At 49.9% G+C, this 13,497-nt stretch overlaps 1 long non-coding RNA gene across 1 annotated transcript in view; it reads right to left on the bottom strand.

The window, feature by feature from the left end:
- Positions 1–878: 878 nt before the first annotated feature.
- The window catches only part of LOC146049645 (uncharacterized), a 210,844-nt gene continuing 198,225 nt past the window's right edge, over positions 879–13,497 (bottom strand). The window contains exons 8-9 of the long non-coding RNA XR_014466169.1: positions 8,161–8,261; positions 879–948 (exon numbers count right to left, since the gene is read on the bottom strand). This is a non-coding gene — a long non-coding RNA (uncharacterized LOC146049645). The remainder of the gene's footprint in view (positions 949–8,160; positions 8,262–13,497) is intronic.

Genomic DNA, 13,497 nt, shown 5'->3' on the forward strand with positions numbered 1-13,497 from the left:
GAACATATGGTTACAAACAGCGTCCCTTTAACTCGTACAAGAGAAGTTCCTGTAATACATATGCAAACTTTATGCAATCATTGTCCTGACTGGCTGATTATCAGTGGATCCGGCCAATGAGTGCATAGTGGGTAGCTGCAACCAATCGGCCTGTCGGGCAAGAGACAATTTCCAACATTCCAAAATGACCGCCCATCCTTTCACCAGTTCTGTCACAGGGGAGGCACGGGGAAATGCTCTCTCTACAGGGAAGGAACCCGGATCATGTGGCCATACACTACTATCTCATAGCGTATATCTGCTGGTTTCAGGCGGTCCGATAAAGGGTCTGCTGGTCTGACAGACATTGCATAGTGTATGCCCAGCATAAGACGGGTATGGGTCATAGGGTCAACAGGTCGACACAAGCATTAGGTCGACAATAGGGAAGTGAACAGGGAGAAGGTCCTAATGCAAGCATGTCCAAACTATGGCCCTCCAGCTGTTGTGTCCCATCATGCCTTGCCTCAGTTTTGCTTTTAGGGAATGTTAAACTATTGCAAGGCATGCTGGGATGTGTAGTTTCACAACAGCTGGAGGGCCATAGTTTGGACATGCCTGTCCTAATGAATGAACCATTCTCTGTAGAGTAATAAAGACCTGGTAATATTACAGTCCCGCACTCGCTGTCCCTTCCCAGTGATATCTGGGCCTCTTCGCAGTCCGTGGCTCCGTGAGAAAGGGACAGCAAGTGTGTAGTATAAGGAGGACAGTAACTTCTCTTTATTGCAGTTGATATTTGGGCCGAATAGTAACACTTGGCTCAAACAAAACGTCTACACAAGTACCTACCTCGGGAGGTTTGGAACAGATGCGGACATCACCACAGCAGAAGGGGAGGAAGGTGTTGAGGACTGCGGAGATTCTGGGGCTCTTGGAACCCTTCCCATCCGGTACCGGATGCCCATACTGTTCATCAAGGAGACATACACAAACACATGAGTATATAACTATATTAGTAACACTGACTAATGTGGTAGCTCAACATCCTAAATAAAAATGGGATATTTTTGCCCTGAGGTAACGTACTCATGGGCCTAATATGTTCCTCTGTAATGCAACCAAGCACATAATGGACACATTAAATACAGTCATTGATCTTTATTGGATATACATCTTGATTACCAATGGCATTTCAGGATAAAGGAAAGAGTAAAATCACTGAATGTTTTATGAACATCGCTTGGCTATGTCTGGTATATCAGCCACATGCACGTTCCCCAGTTTCAGCTAACCAATGTGTACCCAGCATAATATCACTAGTGTTCCTTCTAAGCTTATTTTACAGGGTGCTGCACCCTGCCCGTTTTTAAAACCTCAAAATGCTCCCTGCCCTTTTTGTGTGTGGCACTGTGCGCCCTTACGCTGCCCCCCACCGCGCTGACATGCCACTGAGAACTTCGGTGTGTGCCATCATGTGTAATGGGTATTACGGTGTGTGCCATAATGTGTAAGAAGCATTATGGTGTGTGGTGTAATGTGTAAGAGGCATTACAGTGTGTGTGCCATAATGTGTGTTGTCATTATGACATAATATGTAATGGACATAGCTCAGTATGACAATGTGTAATGGGTATTAGGGTGTGTGGTATAATGTGTAATGGGCATTATGGTGTGTGGTATAATGTGTAATTGGTATTACGGTGTGTGGTATAATGTGTAATGGGCATTGTGGTGTTTGGTATAATGTGTAAGAAGCATTACAGTGTATGCCATAATGTGTAGTTGTCATTATGACAGAAAATGGAATGGGTATAGCACAGTATGACAATGTGTAATGGTTATTACGGTGTGTGGTATAATGTGTAATGGGCATTATGGTGTGTGGTATAATGTGTAATGGGTATTACGTTGTGTGGTATAAAGTGTAGTTGTCATTATTACAGAATATGTAATGGACATAGCTCAGTATGACAATGGGTAATGGACATTATCGTGTGTGGTATAATGAGTAATGGGCATTATGGTGTTGTGGTATAATGTTTAATGGGCATTATGGTGTGTGTGTGTGTGTGGTATAATGTGTAATGGGTATTACAGTGTGTGGTATAATGTGTTGTCATTGCGACAGAATATGTAATGGCCATAGCAGAGTATGACAATGTGTAATGGGCATAATTCTTATAATTTTTTCTGTTTCTGATATAAATTTCTAGTATAAAATGTGCTCTTTCAATTGAAAAAAGTGCTCAGCCTGGTGGTCAGCGCCCTGCCCTATAAAAATCAGAGTGTGGGGAATTGCCAGCAGCCACTTTACGGTATACGGTCATATTGTCGACATCACTTAGGTCAACAGTCAATAGGTCGACAACATTGGGTCGACAGGTGGCAAGGTCGACAGGTGTCTAGGCCGACATCAGTGAAGGTCGACAGGTGTCAATGTCGACATGGGACAATGTCGACATGGGTTTAGGTCGACGCAGTGTTAGGTCAACATGGGTTAGGTCCACATGTTTTTTACTGGTTTTTGAGCCGACATGTGCCGACAGGCGGTATTTCATGCCCTACCATGCACTAGGGCGTGGTGGGAGAATAAAATAGTGTGCCGAGCGCAGCATGGCACCGTACCGAAGCATTGCGAGTGATGCGAGGAGCTTTCGGTTGACTTCCAACTGTGTCCATGTTGACTGTGTCGACATTCGGGTAAAAAAAAACAGTAAAAAAAAACCATGTCGACCTTCTGACCTGTCAACCTAAACCCGTGTTGACATTGACACCTGTCGACCTTCACCCATGTCGACCTAGACACCAGTCGACCTTGCCACCTGTCGACCCAACGGTGTCGACCTAATGACTGTCGACCTAAGTGGTGTTGACAATACGATCCACACTCCCACTTTACGGTGGGGCCAATGCAGACCCGTTCGGTCTGATCCAAATTTGGATCCTTTACGATGATGGGGGTCTGTGCATGCACTGCATATACACAGCGGGGGTATGGCCAGCAGTCACAGTAATGTATACAGAGAGGGGTATGGCCAGCAGTCACAGTAATGTATACACAGAGGGGTATGGCCAGCAGTCACAGTAACGTATACACAGTGGGGGTATAGCCAGCAGTCACAGTAACGTATACACAGAGGGGTATGGCCAGCAGTCACAGTAACGTATACACAGTGGGGGTATATCCAGCAGTCACAGTAACGTATACACAGTGGGGGTATATCCAGCAGTCACAGTAACGTATACACAGTGGGGGTATAGCCAGCAGTCACAGTAACGTATACACAGTGGGGGTATAGCCAGCAGTCACACTAACGTATACACAGAGGGGTATGGCCAGCAGTCAAAGTAACGTATATACAGTGGGGGTATAGCCAGCAGTCACAGTAACGTATACACAGAGGGGTATGGCCAGCAGTCAAAGTAACGTATACACAGTGGGGGTATAGCCAGCAGTCACAGTAACGTATACACAGTGGGGGTATAGCCAGCAGTCACAGTAACGTATACACAGAGGGGTATGGCCAGCAGTCACAGTAACGTATACACAGTGGGGGTAGAGCCAGCAGTCACAGTAACGTATACACAGTGGGGGTATAGCCAGCAGTCACAGTAACGTATACACAGAGGGGTATGGCCAGCAGTCACAGTAATGTATACACAGTGGGGGTATAGCCAGCAGTCAAAGTAACGTATACACAGTGGGGGTATGACCAACAGTCACAGTAACGTCTACACAGTGGGGGTATAGCCAGCATTCACATTAACGTATACACAGAGGGGTATGGCCAGCAGTCACAGTAATGTATACACAGTGGGGGTATAGCCAGCAGTCACAGTAACGTATACACAGAGGGGTATGGCCAGCAGTCACAGTAACGTATACACAGTGGGGGTAGAGCCAGCAGTCACAGTAACGTATACACAGTGGGGGTATAGCCAGCAGTCACAGTAACGTATACACAGAGGGGTATGGCCAGCAGTCACAGTAATGTATACACAGTGGGGGTATAGCCAGCAGTCACAGTAACGTATACACAGAGGGGTATGACCAACAGTCACAGTAACGTCTACACAGTGGGGGTATAGCCAGCATTCACATTAACGTATACACAGAGGGGTATGACCAGCAGTCACAGTAACGTATACACAGTGGAGTATGGCCAGTAGTCACAGTATGCACAGGTGTCCAGCAGGAAAAAAAACAATTACAGCAGAGAGCGCAGCGGAGCATGCAGAGCGCAGGCTTCCATCCAATATAATGGCGCAGAGCCGCGGTCGCACCGCATTCTGTGGGATGCAATTCTCGGGAGAATCCAAGGCCGGGAAGATGGCACTCATTTCGGGATCTTAGTCTGGCGGAAACGCCCATTGTTCGGAGCATCTCTTTTATTTGATATGTTTATTTGGTCCCATCACACACAATGGTGGCCCCCACCGTAATGCCCATCACACATGATAACCCACACTGTAATGCCCATCACACACAATGGTGGCCCCCACCGTAATGCCTATCACACATGATGGTCCCCACTGTAATGCCCATCAGACACGATGACCCACACTGTAATGCCCATCACACACGATGGTTGCCCCCACAGTAATGCCTATCACACATGATGGCCCCCACCGTAATGCCCATCAGACACGATGACCCACACTGTAATGCCCATCACACACGATGACCCACACCGTAATGTCTTTCACACATGATGGCCCACACTGTAATGCCCATCACACATGATGGCCTCCACCGTAATGCCCATCGCACATGATGGTGGCCCACACTGTAATGCCCATCCCACATGATGGTCCCCACTGTAAAGCCCATCACACATGATGACCCACACTGTAATGCCCATCACACACGATGACCCACACTGTAATGCCCATCGCACATGATGACCCACACTGTAATGCCCATCACACACGATGACCCACACTGTAATGCCTATCACACACGATGACCCACACTGTAATGCCCATCACACACGATGACCCACCCTGTAATACCCATCACACATGATGACCCACACTGTAATGCCCATCACACACGATGACCCACACTGTAATGCCCATCACACACGATGACCCACCCTGTAATACCCATCACACATGATGACCCACACTGTAATGCCCATCACACACGATGACCCACACTGTAATGCCTATCACACACGATGACCCACACTGTAATGCCTATCGCACATGACAACCCAGACTGTAATGCCCATCACACATGATGACCCACACTGTAATGCCCATCGTACACGATGACCCACACCTCAACAGCGACTACATATGATGGCACATAAGAGCCTCTTACCTACATGCTCATTGCCAGGGGTTTCTTACTCAATGCCAAAGGTTTCATGCATGGTTGCCAATAAAGTTTCATGCATGGTTGCCAATAAGGTTTCATGCTCGTTGCCCAGGTATTATATCCTCGTTACCCAGAATGGGAAAAGCAACCCCAGCAAGCCCTCCTGTCTGTGGAGGCTTAGCCGGCGGGAAGAGCTGACTGACAGCCACTGCTAGCAGAGAGCAGCTTAGCGTTCTGCCAGTGCAGTGGGGCGGGGGGGGCTGGCTGCACTTTAAAGAGCTGGCATGCCGCTCTCTTCTCAGGACTTCAGCAGTGGTAACAGCATGGGGGGGCGGTGGCTGCACCTGTAACAACAGACACACCGCTTTCAGCAGAGAGTTCATCAGCATTTCAGTGCACGCAGGGGGGCTGATGAGAACGCTTGCAACGGGATGTCAGCGCACCAGGGGGGCAGTGGAAGGCGCAAAGTCCCACACACAAAAAGGGCAGGAACACTCATTTCTGTGTCCTACGGATGACAGGAGGAGGGTGACATGGTCAGATGTATCCACCTTCACCGCGGGTCTCAACAAGAGGACTAGCGCAGGTGTTCACCCAACTTGAATAACTGCAGCTCTTAAGGCCCCCATCTGTCAGGGTGGGGAATCGCTTGTGGTACCCCGTCAACTCACCCGGCAGCTGCTACGTTCAGTTCACAATTATTTCTACCCATGCATGTTGCCCCTTCTTTATATGGGATGCGGTCATTTGGTCTACTGCATTATGGTCGACAGTCATTAGGTCGAATCCATTAGGTCGACATGCTAAAAGGTCGACGTGACTCTAGGTCGACATGGGAAAAGGTCGACATGATTCTAGTTCGAAAGGTCATTAGTTCGACAGGTCATTAGTTCGACAAGGTCATTAGTTCGACATTGTCTATGTCAACATTCACAAGGTCGACATGGAGTTTTTCACTGTTTTTTGAGCCAACATGTGCCGACAGGCGGTATTTCATGCCCTACCATCCACTAGGGCGTGGTGGGAGAATAAAATAGTGTGCCGAGCGTAGCGAGGCACCGTGCCCGACGCATCGCGAGCGCAGCGAGCGATGCGAGGGGATGCAGTGCACTTTAAACTGTGTCCATGTCGACTGTGTTGACATTCAGGTAAAAAAACAGTGAAAAACCCCATGTCGACCTTGTGAATGTCGACATAGACAATGTCGAACTAATGACCTTGTCGAACTAATGACCTTTCGACCTAGAATCATGTCGACCTTTTCCCATGTCGACCTAGAATAATGTCGACCTTTTAGCATGTCGACCTAATGGATTCGACCTAATGACTTTCGACCATAATGCAATAGACCAAATGATCCCAACCCCTTTATATAAACACCTCTTTCTTCACTTTCATGAAAACTCTTCACTACTGTAAAACCGCAGCTCACCGTTACCAATTCTAAACAGTCTCTTGTTACAGTACATCTTCTGTTGTGACACCTGTCAGTATCACACTGACCCCAGGGGTTAATAAACTGCTTTATGTTCTACCCTGATACTAGTAAATCCCCTAAACTCCAATACTGCTCTAAAACAAACAGTCATATTTATTGTGGTTTTTATTACTGTTTTAATTCAGCTCATCCTGGAAAAGGATTTGTGGCACTGAAAAAACCTCTGCGAGTATTTATAACAGTGTCTTGAGAATAAAACATTAATCTGGTTTAGCAAAGGAAGAGTCAGGTTAATAGTTCTCAATTTATAGCGGCATAATAAAGAGGATATAAATAATTAGATGGGACATGTGGGTGTTAGCCGGATCCAGGTCTAGATTTCTAATCCATACAGGTGTATTCAATGCGGGCGGCAAGGGGTGTTTGTAGGGCGAGGGGTGTTTGTTTGGCGAAGATGGCTTTTCCAACCCCCCTCGCCGAACTCAATGCTTTGGAGAAATCCAGATCCCCTTAAACAGTGAGTTTCCCCACGAATGCAGTGAGACCGCTCCAATTTGTGGCAAGCCCCGCCGTTTTGATGGCCACACTCGCCATTTCCACCTCGCCTCAGGGAACTGGCGAGGTGGAAACGGCACGTGAAGGGGAGAGAGTTGAATAATCTGACGGCGAGCTATCGGCACTCAGGGCTGCCGACAGGGGGGTGCCCTGGGTACAGCTGTCCCGGGCCCAGGCCTCTGGAGGGGCCCGGGCAGCTGCCCAAAGCGGTGGCACACCACCTCCCCCTCCCGGCCCCCCAGCCAGGCATGCACAGTGCAGCCTGCAGAGCACCGAGCCTAGGACACAGAGGGGCTCAGCACTCTGCAGGCTGCACTTTGCAGAGTGCGCACTGCGCCCCGGACCTGACCTGAGTCTGACCGAAAGTGGAGGCTGAAGAAGCGATGCCGCGTGATGGTAAGTAATGGGGTAGGCAGGCTGCACGGGGTTTTGTGTGTGCGGACGGACGGTAATGTAGGGCGCTGTGCCACTGTAGGTCAGTCCCGGGCCCCAACAATTCTAATGGCGGCCCTGTCGGCACTGCTTAATGTATAGCTCGCTGTCAGGGGCTCGCTGCCCGCATTGAATACACCCCATAAAGTCAGCAGTGAGGGTTTAACATCAAATTGTGGTGATATTGGGCAAGATGTACTAAGCCTTGAAAAGCTATAAAATGGAGAGTACTAAACAACCAGCCAATTAGCTCCTACATGTCATTTTTCTAACCCAGCCTGTGACATGTCAGGTAGGAGCTGATTGGATGGTGGTTTATCACTCCCCATTTTATCAAACTTAGTACATCTGGCCCATTGATATATTTTTACATAGGAAAAAGTCATTGCATTTGTGTTTAGATAAAATAATGACACACCAACAAACTTACCCTTCCTTTACCACCGATAAGCTGATCTCTCATCTAAGCGGGACAATTATTGGGACCAACTACCAGATGTGCACCACAGATCTTTAATGTGTCTGATTTTCCTGAAAGAAGATAATATTTTTACATATCTTAAAAGGTGTCATTTGTAGTTAGAACTAATACTGTAATAAAGAGGCAGAAAATCTCAAATAGGACAATGTCCTGATGGAAATGTTTGTATACATATACACACACACACACACGATCCGGGACTGCTCTTACGTCAGGCCTGAGGGCACAAGCAGGCAGACTGAAGCAAGGACGCACAAGCTAGGTGCTTGTAGGCAGGTAGTAAGATGACGGGGGAAGACGTGGCGCATCGCCTCCATCTTCTCTTCTCTCCTCCGCGGCCACTCCCAGAATGCCATGCGGTGCTCATTGGAGGAGGGGGAGAGGCTGATCAGAGAGACGGAATACATACAGATCATATACATGCAATGGAGAAGCTGTCCTTACCCAGTCTGACAGGCTCAGGGGAGATCCCCCCCTGTCCAGGCTGCAGTCCTGCCGGGAACGCTTACATCAGCCACCTCCTGGGCATTGCAACCTTACTCCACGCAGCCAGCAGCACTAGCACAGTGGTGGTCATGCGAGGCGACCTCCCTCCGCTCTCTCCCTACGACTGGCAATGAACAGCTGCCTTTGCATGAAAGATTTTCCACGCTTAACAGTTAAGTGTCTGTAGACCCCAGCCACCCTCTAGTCCTGCTGGCAGCCTCTGCTGCTCAGGGGCGGGCTGGGCCGGGGGGCAGGATGCCATATGCCCCCCGGGCAACTCTGCCATCTAGTGTACAAGGCCAGTTGGCCACCTCTTTTGTAAGAAGTACCCTGGTGGTCCAGCGGTTTCTGTACCTGCGGCTGCGATCGGACGGTCACCGGAGGCACAACCCACTATGCAGGGCTATGTACACAGTGTAGAAAGGCTGCCAATGCGCGGCCGTATCACAGACTGCTAGTAGTAACTGTGGATCTTCAGGGCTACGGAAGCCCTATAGGTCCCTAGTTATTACCAAGCTGTGTGATATGGCCGCGCATAGGCAGCCTTACACATTGTGTGGACGGAGACTGTCTCAGCCTGTGCTCAGCTCTGTGAGTGTGTGTCGGACTCGGAGCTGGGCTGACACTCAGCCTGTCCAAGCAAGGACAGCAGCAGGCAGCACCGACTGTAAAGGCCCCCATACACTAGCCGATTTTGGTCAGATTTCAGCCAGATCAGTCGGATCTGGCCGAAATCGGACCAAAATCGTCTAGTTTTGATGTCCCCTCAGATCCGATGCGCGGTCCCGTGCGCATCGGATCTGCGTCGGGTGGTCGGACCTGCTGCACGTCCGACCACCCGACTTGGGACCTAGTGGGGCGGTGGATGGAGCAGGGGGGGCTGGGGACGCTGCGGGGGACACGTCTGTGTCCCCCGCTGCTGGGGACAGCGTCTGTGCGGCGATAAGGTAGAGGGAGCAGGGGGGGCTGGAGACGCTGCGGGGGACACGTCTGTGTCCCCCGCTGCTGGGGACAGCGTCTGTGCGGCAATAAGGTAGAGGGAGCAGGGGGGGCTGGAGACGCTGCGGGCGGGGGACACAGGCTGCATAGAGCCGGGCAGGGGGAGCCGGCCGGGAGCTGTCAGTAATGAATAAAAAAAAAGCCCATACAATGAATGGGCGGCCTGTGATTGGCTGAGCGCTCTCTCAGCCAGTCAGCAATTGGCTGAGAGAGCGCTCAGCAGCCAATCACAGGCTGCCCATTCATTGTATGGGCTTTTTTTTTATTCATTACTGACAGCTCCCGGCCGGCTCCCCCTGCCCGGCTCTATGCAGCCTGTGTCCCCCGCAGCGTCTCCAGCCCCCCCCTGCTCCCTCTACCTTATCGCCGCACAGACGCTGTCCCCAGCAGCGGGGGACACAGACGTGTCCCCCGCAGCGTCTCCAGCCCCCCCTGCTCCCTCTACCTTCTCGCCGCACAGACGCTGTCCCCCGCAGCGTCCCCAGCAGCGGGGGACACAGATGTGTCCCCCGCAGCGTCCCCAGCCCCCCTGCTCCCACCAGCTCTCACCTCTTAGCCCCCCCCCCCCACCCCCCCTGCTCCCCGGGTTTTTTACATGTGATAAATCGAGACGATTTATCACATGTAAAAAATGGCACATCAAGTGCCAATCTAATCAAGCTCCCCCGGGGAGCAGCCGGGGAAGCTCAGGGGGAAGTCGGGGGCGACTTGTCCTAAGGACAAGTCGCCCTAGTGTATGGGGGCCTTAAGGTTCCCCCTTCTAATTAAGGCCCCCAGCTCAGTCAGCTTCCTGCCCGTGCTCTGCAATAGCCCCGCCCCCAACTCTCTTCCTGTGTCTTCTACTAATCTCCTCCGCACAGGATGGAGAAGGCTGGACCTGTGATCAACTGCACATCATAATAAAAAGGTAGTCCCTGGACCCTGATCCCTGGTCTTTCTGTACCTTTCCCCTGCTGTAGTTTCAATATATCCCCTGTGGTCTCTCCCACTATCTCGCTCTTCCCTGCTGTCCCTCTCACTAACTCCCCTGTGGTCTCTCTCACTCTCTCCATCTACTCTGCTGTCTCCTTCATTATCTCTCCTGCTGTCTCTCTCACTAACTCCCCTGTGCTGTCTATTTAACTGTATCCCTAATGGTCTCTTTCACAAACTCTCCTGCGGTCTCTCTTCCTCTCCCCTTCTGTCTCTTTTACTATATCCACAGCTGTCTCTTTTGCTATCTCCCCTGCTGTCTTAATCTCTCCCTCTCCCCTGCTGTCTCTTTCACTCTTTCCCCATGGTCTATCTCCCTATCTTTCACCCTTTGCTCTTTCTCTCTATTTCTCTCCCCTCGTTCTCACGCTATCTCCCCCTCCCCATATGCTATATCTCTCCAGTGCTCTCTCTCTTGCTGTAGCATTCTCCACTGAGCACTCTCTCACTACATCACTCTTCCCTGCGTGCTCTCTTGCTCTCCCTTGCACTCTCTTTTGCTATCTCCCCCTCCACTGTGCTCCCTCACGCTATCTCTTTCCCCATTGCACTCTCTCTCGCTATCTATTTCTCTCCCACATGTGCTTTTCCCTTTTGGGCGGGCTCCTCCCACAGCGCTGCTGTGAGAGGGATTTGAAATGGATCCATCACAGGAAGCCCTGTGGCTGCCTGGGTCTCCAGGGGGACGTCCAGGCAATGTCGGGGATCGCAAAAGGCAGCTCTTATCAGGAGAGCTGCCCTTTGTGCTGCTTATCACATATGTCAGTACGTATGCGATGGGCAGCAGTATGTACCACCACTGCTTTGTGCATTCTGCCCTCTATCGCACCAGGGCCACTCTCTTATGTTTCCCCCCAGGCCAAGAGTTGCCAGCCAGCACCTGCTGCTGCTGGTAGAAGCATGGTGCACAGCCAGGACTGCAAGGGGATCATGGTGATAGTCACAGGCCTGAGACCCTGATGTCAGATGTATGCAATGCATTAACCATTCCGCTGACTGAGCCTCTGTCTTCTATTGTTACCAGTGCTATTGTTATGCTATGATTGGTAGCAAAACAAACAAACAAAAATTCCAAAAGATTCCGTATCATTGATACATTGGGGGAAATATACTAAGAATACGAATGCAAAAAGTTGCATTCGTATTCTTAATACGAATTAATACGACAGCATACCTCGTATGCTTTGTCCTGTTCCGGAGGGGGATTTACAAAGCAGTCAAATACAGTACGACTGCTTTGTAACCCTCCGATGGCGTATAAATTTGTATTAACGGCCGTATATACGGCCGCTAATACGAATTAGTGGAGGCAGTCTGCACGGATCAGTCAGATCCGTGCAGGCTGCAAGGTGTAAAAAAAGAAAGAAAAATAAATAAATAAAAAAACCCGGCATGGGGTCCCCCCACAGCCGAAACCAGCACCAGGCTGACAGAGCCGGGGCCGGTAATTAAAAATCAGGGAACCCGACAAATAGGGGTTCCCTGATTTTTAACAGTCAGGCTCCAGGTCCGGGGCTGGTTCCCAAAATACGGGGCACAAAATGACTAGGGGTCCCCCCGTATTTTAAGAACCAGCCCCAGGCTCAACCAGCCAGCAGGGTAATGCCACAGCCTGGGGGAGACTTTTTATACAAGTCCCCCCGGCCAAAGCATTAACCCTCTGACCAGTCAGCCTGGCCAGGGGCCCTGTGGGAGTGGGGACCCCCCCAATAAAGGGGTCCCCCCTCCAGGACTTACCTAACCAGGCTGAAGCGTGGTACTGTCCTCGATGCCCCTGGGCGGTGGGCATCGAGCTGATTGTGTGTAAAAAAATAGAATAAACTATTGTTTTTAACTGTGGAACTATGAGTCCCAGCAAGCCTACCCCGCAAGCTGGGACTTGGAGAACCACAAGTCCCAGCCTGTGGGGCATTAAAGGGCCCGCTGGGTCTTGTAGTTCCACAGTTAAAAAAATAGTAAAATAAACACACACTGACACATAAGAAAAATAAAACTTTAATACATACATTAATACATACATTACACACGGCGATTCCAGCAGCTCCCTGCATCGGACTGAGAGGCGCAGAGAGCTTTCATCCTCCGCGCCTCTCATCAGAATGATTCTATTGGCCGCCTAGCGGCCAATCAGAAGCCGCGCTAAGCAGCCAATAGAATCATTCTGATGAGAGGTGCGGAGGATGAAGGATCTCTGCGCCTCTCAGTCCGACGCGGGGAGCTCCAGGAAATGCTGGCAGCTTGAAGAAGCTGGAAGAAGCCCTGGACTACGGCGGATCAAGACTTCAGAGCTTCCATGGAGGACCTGCTGTATTTTCGTGGCTGTTTCACGGCAATTAGCAGCCGTATTATCAATATGGCTGCTTAGTAAATCAGGAACCACCATTCTTTTGAATGGTGATTCCTGTCGTATTCTATCGATGGTGTAATCATTCGTATTTGTAAATACAAATACGAATGTCCCATCATTAAGAATATGAAAATACGTTTTTTTTTGGCATAGTAAATGCCAAAAATACGTATACACCCCCAAAAATTGTAATTGCGTATGAATTTTTTTTTTAGTAAATTTCCCCCATTATTTCTATTTCTCCCCCTCTCCCTCCCTCCCTCCCCTCCCTTCCTTCCCTTTCCCCAGCAACCATGCATGCTATGTGACTGTGTGTATATCACATCTGTTATATGTACCCTGCTCACAGACAAAAGGAGAAGAGCTGGGTGTTGTGTGTGCAGCCTGGTACTGCCGAGGAAGGATGTTCTCTGAGTGTCTGTCTGTCATGTATATAACAATAGCCAATATTTGGTGTGTTAATGAAGGACCGAGGCCTGCGC

Source organism: Crinia signifera, chromosome 12 (genome assembly GCF_055691185.1).
Source record: "Crinia signifera chromosome 12, ASM5569118v1, whole genome shotgun sequence".
NCBI lineage: Eukaryota > Metazoa > Chordata > Amphibia > Anura > Myobatrachidae > Crinia > Crinia signifera.